This window comes from Orbicella faveolata, unplaced genomic scaffold, assembly GCF_042242905.1.
Source record: "Orbicella faveolata isolate gen_17 unplaced genomic scaffold, um_ofav_v1 contig_24, whole genome shotgun sequence".
Lineage (NCBI taxonomy): Eukaryota > Metazoa > Cnidaria > Anthozoa > Scleractinia > Merulinidae > Orbicella > Orbicella faveolata.
The window spans coordinates 17945998-17957511 of NW_028301552.1; the positions used below are offsets into that span (position 1 = coordinate 17945998).

At 37.2% G+C, this 11514-nt stretch overlaps 1 long non-coding RNA gene across 2 annotated transcripts; it reads left to right on the plus strand.

Moving 5' to 3' along the window:
- The first annotated feature begins 2369 nt into the window (after nt 1-2369).
- On the plus strand, nt 2370-11311 carry LOC149110698 (uncharacterized). Of its 2 annotated transcripts, XR_016207897.1 has the most exons (6): nt 2370-2885; nt 5137-5221; nt 5623-5746; nt 8364-8496; nt 9513-9634; nt 9962-11311. It is a non-coding gene; the product is annotated as an uncharacterized LOC149110698 (long non-coding RNA). The 2 variants fall into 2 exon arrangements; XR_016207896.1 differs by lacking the exon at nt 2370-2885 and having other exon boundaries at nt 4302-5221.
- Nucleotides 11312-11514: the final 203 nt, after the last annotated feature.

Here is an 11514-nt window from a genome sequence, read left to right on the forward strand (position 1 = left end):
AAGACCGCCGAAATTTAGCAACAAAGGCAGAAAACAAACGTCGTGTTCTAAACGAACGTAAAACACACCCTAATTATATTTGGGATTGAAAAATCTATAGAGAGGGGTAATAAGTTCCTACATGTCTCAGAGCTCTTGAGTGCTGTAACACGAGTGGGTCACTTCGTTTAACGTGCGAGGACGCGACAGGAGAGGATAAAAGAGAATGCGGAGAATCTCAAACCTACATTCCTGTGTAATTCGAGAGATGGTCACGCGTGAAACACACGCGGGACGTTTAAGAGAGAAGCAAGACGTTCACCTTTTAAATAAATTTAAAGTACGTTGTCATGGAAATGCACGAGCGATGGTCCTTTTAACGGTGGGAACAGTCGATTTTGATTGATTTGTGACTTTGTGTTTCTCAGATCTTTTAGCGCTCTTTTCTGTTCAGTGCAGCTGCTGACGAAAGCATTGTTTGTGTTGTATAGCGCTGTTTGTAAACCAGCCAAATAGTGTAAAAGAAGGAAACAACAAACCAGCTCAGCGAGTCTAAAGACGAAATATTATTGACCCAATTACAGCAGCAGTAAATTCTGGAGCGTCGTCAAGTGCACCACAACGGGCAGGTGGACGCCAGCAAACCACCAGCAGATAGGTCAGTGCCTGGGCCCTGTGTCTGGCCTGGCCTTGACGGAGCCCCCACTTGGTTTAAGGTTGCTAGCTTAGCCAGGTAAAACAACTGAATAAAATACCCGGAAACACAGTCAATATCAAGGTTATTTAACACTGAAAACTCAAAGTCTGGCTAGCTGGGGGTGTCAGTACAAGACACCCTACCCTCCCTCCTGCTTTTGGCAGGTGGCCGCCAGCAAACCACCAGCAGATAGGCCCGTGCCTGGGCCGTGTGCCCTGCCTGGTCGTGACTGAGCTCCCCTGGGTTTAAAATCGGTAGCGTAGCCTGGATTCGGGCTGTGCCCGAATCTAGACGAAAACCTAGCGGGCGTGTTTTTGCGAAATCGCTCCGATACATATATGGAAAATTAACAGACTATTACAGTGTTCAATTTAAATTGCTTTGATAAAAAAGAAAAAAAAAAAAAAAAAAAAATGAACGGTCTCTTTTTATTACACCAAGACAACATGAAGAATGGAATAAAAGGAATTTTTTGTACGTTTTAAAAAAATTTGTCTGTTTTGACTACACCCATAGAAAATAATCAATGAATTTTCAGCGGTTTATTACATTTATGGAAAAGCCGTATTACATTTATGGTTGTTCAGTTTATTACATTTATGGTCAAATTTTATTACATTTGTGGTTAAAAGTTGTTACATTTATGGTCAGTGTTACATTTATGGTCAATTCTTATTACATTTATGGTTGGCATTACATTTATGGTTTTAATTACATTTATGGGTGATACAGCTTAGGCTTGACATTTTCTCGCATTTTCTCGCCACAAGATCTTGAAATAACTTTGTTTGGTTTGCCTTGCGGCCCTTCGGTGGTAGCATCACAACTTGAATCTTTGATTCCCTAAATTGCTGATGTATCACAGGGCTTTCGTGCTGCTTGGATGGATTATTACTCCCTACGCTATCTCATCGAATACATGACAAAAAGTCCACAAACACGTAACGAAGGCGAAGTTCATAAATCTTTTTCGTAAAACGCTACACTATGGGAAGTTGTCCAACTGGGCGCCTTTGTAAGAGAAGTTGCAAAATTTTTGGAAATAAGGATGGGTCTTGAATTAATAAATAAATAAATAAATAAATAAATAAATTAATAAATTAATTAATTAATAAATTAATTAATTAATATGCATCTTTTAAGTCCAAACTGGCCATACAACAGCGATACTGGACGCACGGGGCTTCTACTGTAAGTACCTTAGAGAAATGGTAGGAAATTTTTCTAGCATTTCTTACATACTCTCACTAGGGTTCTCCGTCTTGCGGCCAGGGAAGGCGTCATAATCTGTTTCAGTGACATGTCGATGATATTAAATAGAAAATAAACCAGAAAGGGCCGATGGAATATGAGACTAGCTTTAAAATGAAATTACGATATTAATAGCGGAGCTCCGGCGGCCCGAAGGGCCGCCAAGCAGAGACCCATACTCATATGGGAAAGAAAAGAAATCCATGAATGAATTTTCTCATGGTTTTCATGGCTAGCGGTATTGCTCGTGGGCGCGTACGCACGACGACGACGACGACGACGACGGCGACGGCGGCGGAGTTGCCCAACATGGCGGCCATACTCCAATTAATAGGTCGACAGAGACATGCACCCTCGGTCTCTAGCAGAAGAATGCCATTTTTCTTGGCGGGATTTTTAAAGAAAAGAAAACGCATTTCTATTTGTTATGTCGGCAAACGATAGCGGAGGTTGATCTAATGTTTTTAAGATAGGGTTGCACTGAAGGAATTAAAAAGAAAGCAAGAATTAACGGGCAAAGAAGTAGCGAAGAAGATCGCGAAAAAGAGCGAGCCAGCGCTGGGGAAGGAGGCGAAACAGTACTGAACAATGGCGTGAATTATAGCGAGTCAAGGGCTAGAGAAAGGAAGTGAAATAATACCGAACAATGCCGTTAACCAAAGCTAACGAGGGCCATAGATAGGATGTGAAAGTACTCAGAAGACTGCAGTGCCAAGTTTTTTAAAATTCGCGCGTTGTGACGCTGTGCAGCCGTGCAAGAAAAGTCACATGATTTGGTCAGGTGATGAACAAGAGAAATCAAACATGTCCGAGTGTTACAAAACAGTAAACACTGCGGGAAAAAGTGGTTGATTCGTTGATCTGTCGAAAAGATTAGTTCAGTTCAGTCTTCACAACTTTTGCTGCAAGTTTCTATCTGGAAGATTTACACTGGCCGAACTGATGTTGCCAACTTGCGGTAAGTGACTTTTGTTGTTGCGTTTGCTATGAAAATTAACAAGTTGCCTCAGCGATATAAGCTTATTTTCAATTGGAATCCTTTGAAAGTCTTCCTTATTTGAAGCCATGCTGTGAGACAATTTATAAATTGCATCGTTTTAATTTGTCTCATCTCTAAACAATAGCAAGTGAATCGCTTTGTGGAGGTTGTTGTAAGTTGTAAACAAATTAAGCTTTCTGTCGATTTTCGTCGTCAACCTAAGCTTATAACCTCACGTCTAAAAATAAGCTTAACCAAAACCGTATTTGTAAACACGGCCGGGCGAGTTTTGAAGTTTTCTCTGTGTTAGTTGGCACAGCCGCCTCGTAGACTGCTAAAATTTCTTCTTCTGTTGTTGAAAACCAAGAAAGGTGTACAAACAGGATTTGCTAAATTTACTTTCAACGTTCCTATGTGAAGATTTGCATATTGTGATTACAAAGTATGGAGATTTCCTCGTTTTGTTAGTTCAGTTTATTCGGTTTGGCGAAATGCTCGGGTGAATTCCCAGGTTAATTTGGCTGAAGACTGGCAAAGCTACCGCCGATAAAATGACTGCAAAGCTAAATTAAGCCGTCGGGAAAAATGCACACTGTAATATTCAGATTTAAGCGTGAATTAAATTATTAAACTTTTAACACTGCAAGGTTAAACGAATTTTCTTTATCCTCTCTTTCATTCGGTTACCTTTCAATGAGAAGGATTTGCTTTTGATACTCAGATGAAGTGATATGCATAATTATTGTGTTTATAATGTAGATTTCCTCGTTTTATTTTGTTATCTGTCCAATTAGTTCGGTTTGGTGAAATGCTTATATAGTCCAAATGTCGAGTAGACGATTGTGCATGTAAATCCTGTGTGCAAATAAAGCTCTACTTTCATTTTGATTTACTATTTCATTTTATTAGTGCCACTGCTTTTGGTTGGGGGTAGATGGGTTATTCCCCAAATATGCAGTATTTACACTTAATATGGAAATGTTCCTCAAAAGTGAGATTGTACTAATGGAAAAAAAAAATGCGAAGAGCGTTACTCGGTAAACTGAACAGTGTAAATGACATTTACATACTTAGAAAAAATTTAGGGAGTAGAAGTTCTTGCCCTGACCATTTCTCGGTAATAGAAATAAGTTTTACATACATACATACATACATACATACACACACACAGACAGACAGACAGACAGACAGACACACACACACACACATACATACACAATTTAGTTGGTGAGAGCGCTCTCCTCTCTCCATACACACACACACACTCTCTCTGCTCTTTTCTTCACACTAATTTTGTTATTAACTACATTGTAACTCATTAACTGAATGTCACTCACTGTTTTCTTTGTTGTGCATGGATACTTTTTTTGCTCGTGAAAGAAAGTTTCAGTTTCTTCCTGGCTGTTTCCTTTGTCCTGTCCAGTACCTATTCCTTTGTAATATAACTTTGTGAATTCTCTATTCTCCTTAAATTTTATCTTGTCAGGGTGATAGAATGCACTCTCAGAGTGTTCAATCATTGTTTTCAGTCGCTACAATTTTCAGGAAAAAAGCAATAGTTTTCTTAATTTCCTTTTACTTTGTGTTAGGACCTTTTAGCATGCTCATAATTGACCCATGGGCAAAATTTTGAATAAAGTAAAGAATTAGATCTGTTTTAGTGTTAAGTATTTTTAAATTATTATGAATTACATGTAGGCATTTCTTTTTAGTTTTTATTTTTTATTTTAGTCACATGTGGTGTTTTATGATTTTACCGACGTATACCATGTAAATGTAAATAATGCACTAGAATTAGCCAATCAGAAGGTGCATTGTATCAGCTTTAAACACAAACCATATGTAATAAATGTATGTAAGTGATATTTTTATGACAGAGAACTGAACAGGGCAAGAACTTCTCTTTCTTTTGTAAATTTATATATTCATTCCTCTCATTGCTGTCAAAATGTCTTAGGAACCTTCATTTTTGATAGTCCATTATTTTCCATCATACCTAGCACAGAAGCTCACAAAATCCTAACTAATAACCAACATTTGTGTATCTCTGGCCTTTGCTGTGTACTACGTGTATATTCTGTTATCCTGCCTTAACTGCTAGAAACAATTTTGACAGAGCTGTTTCAACAGTTTCACTTAAATTAGTTCCCAGTAACAGCGCTACATGTGGCAGTGTTATTGGGTATGAACTTTATGGAGGGTTTAAATTTTTATTTTTTTATGATTACAGGAGACAACAAAATATATATGTGTATACATAACCTGATGTTGGTGTTGGTTGCGAATCGTAGTTCATAATAGTCATCCTATTACAGGTAAGGGGGAAAAGTTCAGAAAGTTTAGAACATCTCTTCCCCCAGCACACCTTCTGTCTACAGGTGCAATTATTGGGAGGTTATATATATATATATATATATATATATATGAAGAGTAATGTAAAGTTATAAACTTAACATTAAAATCTGACATTTGAATGCCTCCTTTGCTAAAATTAGTCACGATTTAATTGTTATCACTCCCTGTGAATTCATAGAGATTTCAGAGGCAAATTATCACCTAATGTGGAAGTCCTGTCTTCAAGTTAGGGAAAATGACACAAAAAAAGTTACAGTGAAAGTAAAGAGAATTGTGAATGTTGATGTGGTGTACTTTGTACATCATGTAAAGGTATTTGGTGAGTGCCAAAGGCATAACATTTCATGCATTTCTTTTTCAGGACAAATTATATAACAGTGATGTTTTAAGGTGTGATCACAAAAATAGTGAGTACAATGTCCAGGCAGTACCAGTTTATGGAAGGCATATGCAGACAGTAAGAGGAACTGTAAGCATAATACTGGGTAAGTTTGTTTTATGCTTTTGACTTCTTGTACTTGGATTTTGTGCCATTTCATCACAAGAATAGGTGTTGAAAGATGCAATAGTTGTTGCAGTTTATTTTTGAAGGCAAACTTATAAGTCTGCCTATGCTGGATAACAGCCATGAGTAAACTGAATGTAAAGCAAACACTCTGTTAAAGGTGGGGCAACCCTAAAACCCAGAAACTGGAAGCCGGAATCCAGAACGAAAAACTGGAATCCAGTAACCGCAAACCAGAATCCACAAATCGAAGAAAACAAGTTCTTCAAATACTCGAAAATTGTTTTGCTTAGGTTTTTGCCTGTAAAAAGTAAGCGGCCAAGTAAAAAGGACCTCAAACTGACACAAAAATTCCCCATCTGTTGAAACTCGTGCAACCGTTATTTCTAGTGAGGGCTATAATTATGAGAATCTTAGTAAAGTGCGTCATAATTTAATTCCAAGCACCCTGAGAACGTCTAAAATAAGCTTGCTGGCAATTAACTGCACGGCCATGGGCCAAGCGCAGTTCATGTTCTACCAGTGTTTTTATTTTTTTATTTTTTTTTCTTGTGGTCGGTGACCAGACCCAAACTTCCTCTCAGCCAAATTTTGAATCACGCAACCTGTGATGTTTATTCGCCATAAGCTGTTGAAACGTTAATACAAGGACAATGTTACGGATATTGTTTTCTTTATTTGTGTATAATATATATTTCTTCTGGTTTTATCGAAGCGTTGGATTCAAAGGGAAATAATAAATACGCTAACAACGCTAAAAAAGGGTATTACGTCAGCCATGGAATGCGCTGACGTTGCATCTGTCATTTTCGGTACATGACAAATGCACTGTAAGATCATGTTTACTTTGCAAGTTTATTTTGCCAGAAGCGATGGTCATTAATTTATGTGCAATTTTGTGAGTATTTCTTGTGGGTTTCGGCAAATGAAGTGAATTCTTTGGCTGTTTCATCGCAGTGAGTTAAGAGATTTGAAGAAAAATTAAGTATTTGCCGAGGTAAACAAGAGCTTGCCAGAACTTGCAATGTTTAAGTCAGTGCTAGGAGAAAAAACACAACCGTTCCAAAATTAGCCGTGGATAACGTAAACCCCCCTGATTGTGTGACTTGCGTGACCACTTCAAAGCGCAAGCAAATTAAATTTTGACATTTCAGGAAGAAAGCTGTTTATTAAAAGCATTATCAAAAGCATTTTGTATCATTCATGGGCATGTCCCGAGCGAACTTCCAGATTAAGACCATTACATCATCATAGATTTCGCAAAGGCTAAGACTGATGGTGCAATAAGATATGACACAGTTTGTGTTGATCAAGTGATGTGTTTACAGTAATCAGTGAATCATCAAGGGCTGCTTTGGAATGTGCACTGCATTGTGACTGTAGTATTAACAAAACAGTTAAATTTTAAAAGCACGGTTATCAGATTTAAAAGATGTTCTTGCCATTTTGTTTAATGATCTGCAATTTACCAGAGGTATAAATTTACCCTTTATGTCTAGTAGATACTGAACAAGATAGAAAATGTCATAGAGAACAGGATGTCTGTCAGTGGCAGCCCCCTGTACATTGACGGTCACGCCCCCCACTTTCGAAGTTCAAAGGCTAACCTGGCTCATCTTAATATAATATTTGATTTTTCCAACAGATACCAAACTAGTTCCGGATCAACACTATTTCCACACCGATACTGTGACAAATCAGCATTTCATATTCTTGGCAGCCATCATATTAAAACAATTCATAGAAATGTTGCACACTTTAATTACCTCCGTCTGCTTCTCACTTGCTAACAGATCGGACCACATGTTGTTAAAAGATGCTTAAAGACTGCCAGAAACTCACCACAATAGCTTGTTGTTATTGTGCCACTCACCAGTCTTTTCATAGCAATTTGATCTAGACAAGAACTGCACTCTCACCAGAGCCAGGTTGAACAAAAGATGTGTAACTAAGCCTTTGAGCAGGCTCTTGTGTTTGGGCCAGGGACATGAGCGGTAAAGCTGCATGAAGGCACTCGCTGACATGCCCATGCAGAAAAACACTAGACACTTATTTAGCCTGCTCAGGCACTAGAGACAGATAGTAGAGCCTGCTCGCAGGCTATGAGTAACTATCCACCTGAAAAATCACTAACCCTGACTGGAAAGTGATTACCCAATGGATAGCTTTATCCAGCTTTTGAACAATTGGGCCAGATGTATAGCTAAGGGTTGTTCAGAACTAGTCAAAAATGTTTTAGCAATTACAGTTTGTAGCTGAAGTAAAGCCAAGAAAGTAAATAACAGCAAAATAGTTTTTCCCCATATTTATTTATTAGACATTGCTGAAGTGAATTATTTCTATCATCATTCATAATATCTGGATTCAGGATTCTAGTTTCCAGTTCCGGATTCTGGTTTCCAGATTCAGTTTTTTAGGGTTGTCCTTAATGATGTATGTGCATGTTAATCTTGAATAATCTGAAATTTCAGAGAGGTTAAGAATATCATATCATATCTGTGATGGTTCTGTATCTGTTGGTGTGCAACGATCTACACCAATATTTCAACGTAATAATGTACAGTGTATATTAATTAACCAAATTATGCTGTTTTTAGTTGACCAATGCTACTATTGTAATGTGATGTTGAAGCCCACAAATTGACAAACATGCCCAGTGTCAACTTGTCAAATATATGAAGTGGCCAGACAGTCTAGATTACAAAATATTCTGAAAGTTGGAATTACCAGGTAAGATATTTCTTAAACATTATTTTGTAATTAATGATTTCTCAGACATTGTTTTCTTCAAGAAAAGATTCATACCCCACATGGAGGTTTTTTTCTCTATTAGAGCTCTATCTTCCTGATACTTTAATTTGGAATTTTTGAAGACTGGCCATGAATGGGTGTTGGGTGTGAATATCTTCTGGTACTGCACATTCAGATTTACGTGTAGTAAGCAAGAACATCAGTATTTATCCTGACAAACTCTGATTTTCTTTTGGAAGCTGAACTCATATGCAGTTGTACAGTTATATGTACAACCAAACAGCCTGGATGGCCCTTTGATTGGGACTGGGCACATTGTTGTAACTTGCAATGTTCCAGTTTCTTGTTTAAAGCAAATTGTATTTGATCTCAAAAGCAAGTCGCCAAGTTCATTTCAGTTATTAAGTTTTCTCTGCATCTCAGGGCAGAGCCTGCCACTGTGAAAGTTGGGGTACCAGCCCGGGGGAGGTACTTTGGGAATTTCTGGGTGGGGATGTGCCGCTTGGACCCTGGAACCCTTAGCCTATACCAGAGCTAGTTCAGCTGAATTTTGCTACCCTATACTAGAGTAAACTCCCCAAATCCCCCCATCTATCGACACTGTTGAGGCTGATTTGCCTAAATTTAAACTTGCTGATTTGATTTTTTTATATTTTTGAGTGGCAATTCCTGATTTCCTTAGTCTAAATAAAATCTTCAACCAACTAGTCAATTTTGTGAAAAATGATATCCTATTCTAGACCCAAACGCTCTGATTTATATACCCTATCCTAGAGTAAACTGCTTGAAAACCATATCCTTCACAGCGGTACATACCTATATAGCCCATATATGGCAGTGCCCCCCCGGGGGTACCAGCCCCTAGCATTTGATTCACTAACACTCAGTAAACAACTAGCAATGAAGTACACTGTATATCAAAGAAAGGAATGTCATCTGTTAGTGTGTAAAGATTATAATAAATTATAATCGATGTGTTTTTATCTGGATAACAGTGGTGTTCAAGTAGCAGCTACAGTATGATTACATGTCTGTTCCTGTCATTCAATATATGAACAGTTTACACATGGGCAGCCTGTATTAAGACATCAAAGATTTTCAAAGCAACCATGGCCTGGTGAGATATTTCTGAAGAAATATAAATTTAAAGTCCTTATGATTGCTTATAGGCATTGATTTTTATTGTAAACAATATCTTACTGAGTGTATTTTTCTTGTGTACTAATTGTTGTAGAACACAGAGATCACTATAAGTATGACACAGATATTAAAGTGTGAAAAGTTCTATAAACAAATGCATGCAGGAACAAATTAATTTATGATGGATGCAGCTTCTGAGAGATCCCCAATGTTAATGGAACATACACCGTACATACATGCAAAAGAGTTCAATAATTTATTACTTAAGATTGCAATGATTTGTTTGGTTTCTCTGTATTTACAGACAACTTGATGGGATTATAATTTCTGTACCAAGGTCATTGAATAAACTGGCTTAGAAGTTGAGTTCTGCAACCCATCCTGTGTGTTGTAATATCATGGCTGCAACACTGTGACAGATACACTGTATTACATTATTAAGAAACACATATATTAACTAATTATTTAAGGTGCCTGTTAAATTAATCAGTTTTTCTTAGAGATAATTTACTCATGGTTTATTTAAATAATTGCTTTTTAGGCTTTAAAATGATATTTATCGTGTTTGTAAATCAATTTTGTGATAATCTGCATTGGACATGGCATAAATTAATATTTTGCCAACACGAAATGGAGACAGACAGCCTTGCCATTTGCAACGTCCAATAAGGCTAATTTGTTCCCTACTGTTGTACAAATAGTGTTCTCTTGTTTATAAATTATTTCAATCTGTTGTTTAAATGATTGCCTCATAACCCCTATGTCCAGTTTGGTGCATGTAGGATATTGATGTATTGTTTATCCATTTTGCTGTAAGTTATCTTAATTGATGTGTCAATCAAAACATATCTTGGATATGCTGGGCTCTTCTGACAAATGTACCCATGCCTCATAACCTTTGAGTGCATTTGGTTGTGTAGTGCAGACAAAATACATGTACATAATATAACTTACTCTTAGCTTGCTTATAATTCTTGTTATAATTTAATCATAGCAAAATTAATTAATGGAACCCAATAACAGCTCCTGTAGTCCACAATCTCAGTCAAGAAGAAGAACAAATTACATTGAAATTGAATAATAAAATTATTATTAGAAGCCTATGCAAGTATTCATGATCAGCAAAAAAAAATATCATAATTACCATTCATGCAAGAGTGATTTTGCTTATTACAAACCCTTTCAGCAGGAGGAGACTCCAGACAAAAGTGAAGATGGCTAAATGTATCTTTGGGGACGAGTTAGAAAACAAAACTTTACAACTTTTCACATATGTATACTATTTTGGTATTTTTGCGAGATTTCATTTGGTAGAGATTTAGGGACTGAGTAGTTTAACCACTGCATTTCAATCAGTCCCCACAGCAAAAAAATGTTTAAACTTCTTTTGTGTCAGGGAGTCCCCATGTTAACTAAGAAAGAATATAATGATTAATAACAATGTCTTGTCTATCTGAATAAGGTAGGAAAGAACACGAAATGCCACCAAAAAGCACAGAAGACAGTTCTGTTATATGATCAAGATTTTTAGTGGCTTCCCAGAAATCCTTGAAGTCATGGCTCTATATTTCACAATCACACCATCTTACACCTCGATCTGCTGATGTGATCCTATTTCCAGCTGAAACTATTAAATAGTTCGCAATTTACCTCACATACATGTTCGATTATTTTCATTAGTAACAGCATTCCGAAAAAATAACTGAGGAGTTCCGCTTTTAGGCTCGGCTAAATCTATATATTAGTGCTTGAAAAGTAAATAGTGCATTCGAGTCATTCCCGATGCTTTCAAATGATGGCGGACTCCACCGACGCCAATAATCTGGAACAAAACAAGGTCATTATATATCGGATCAT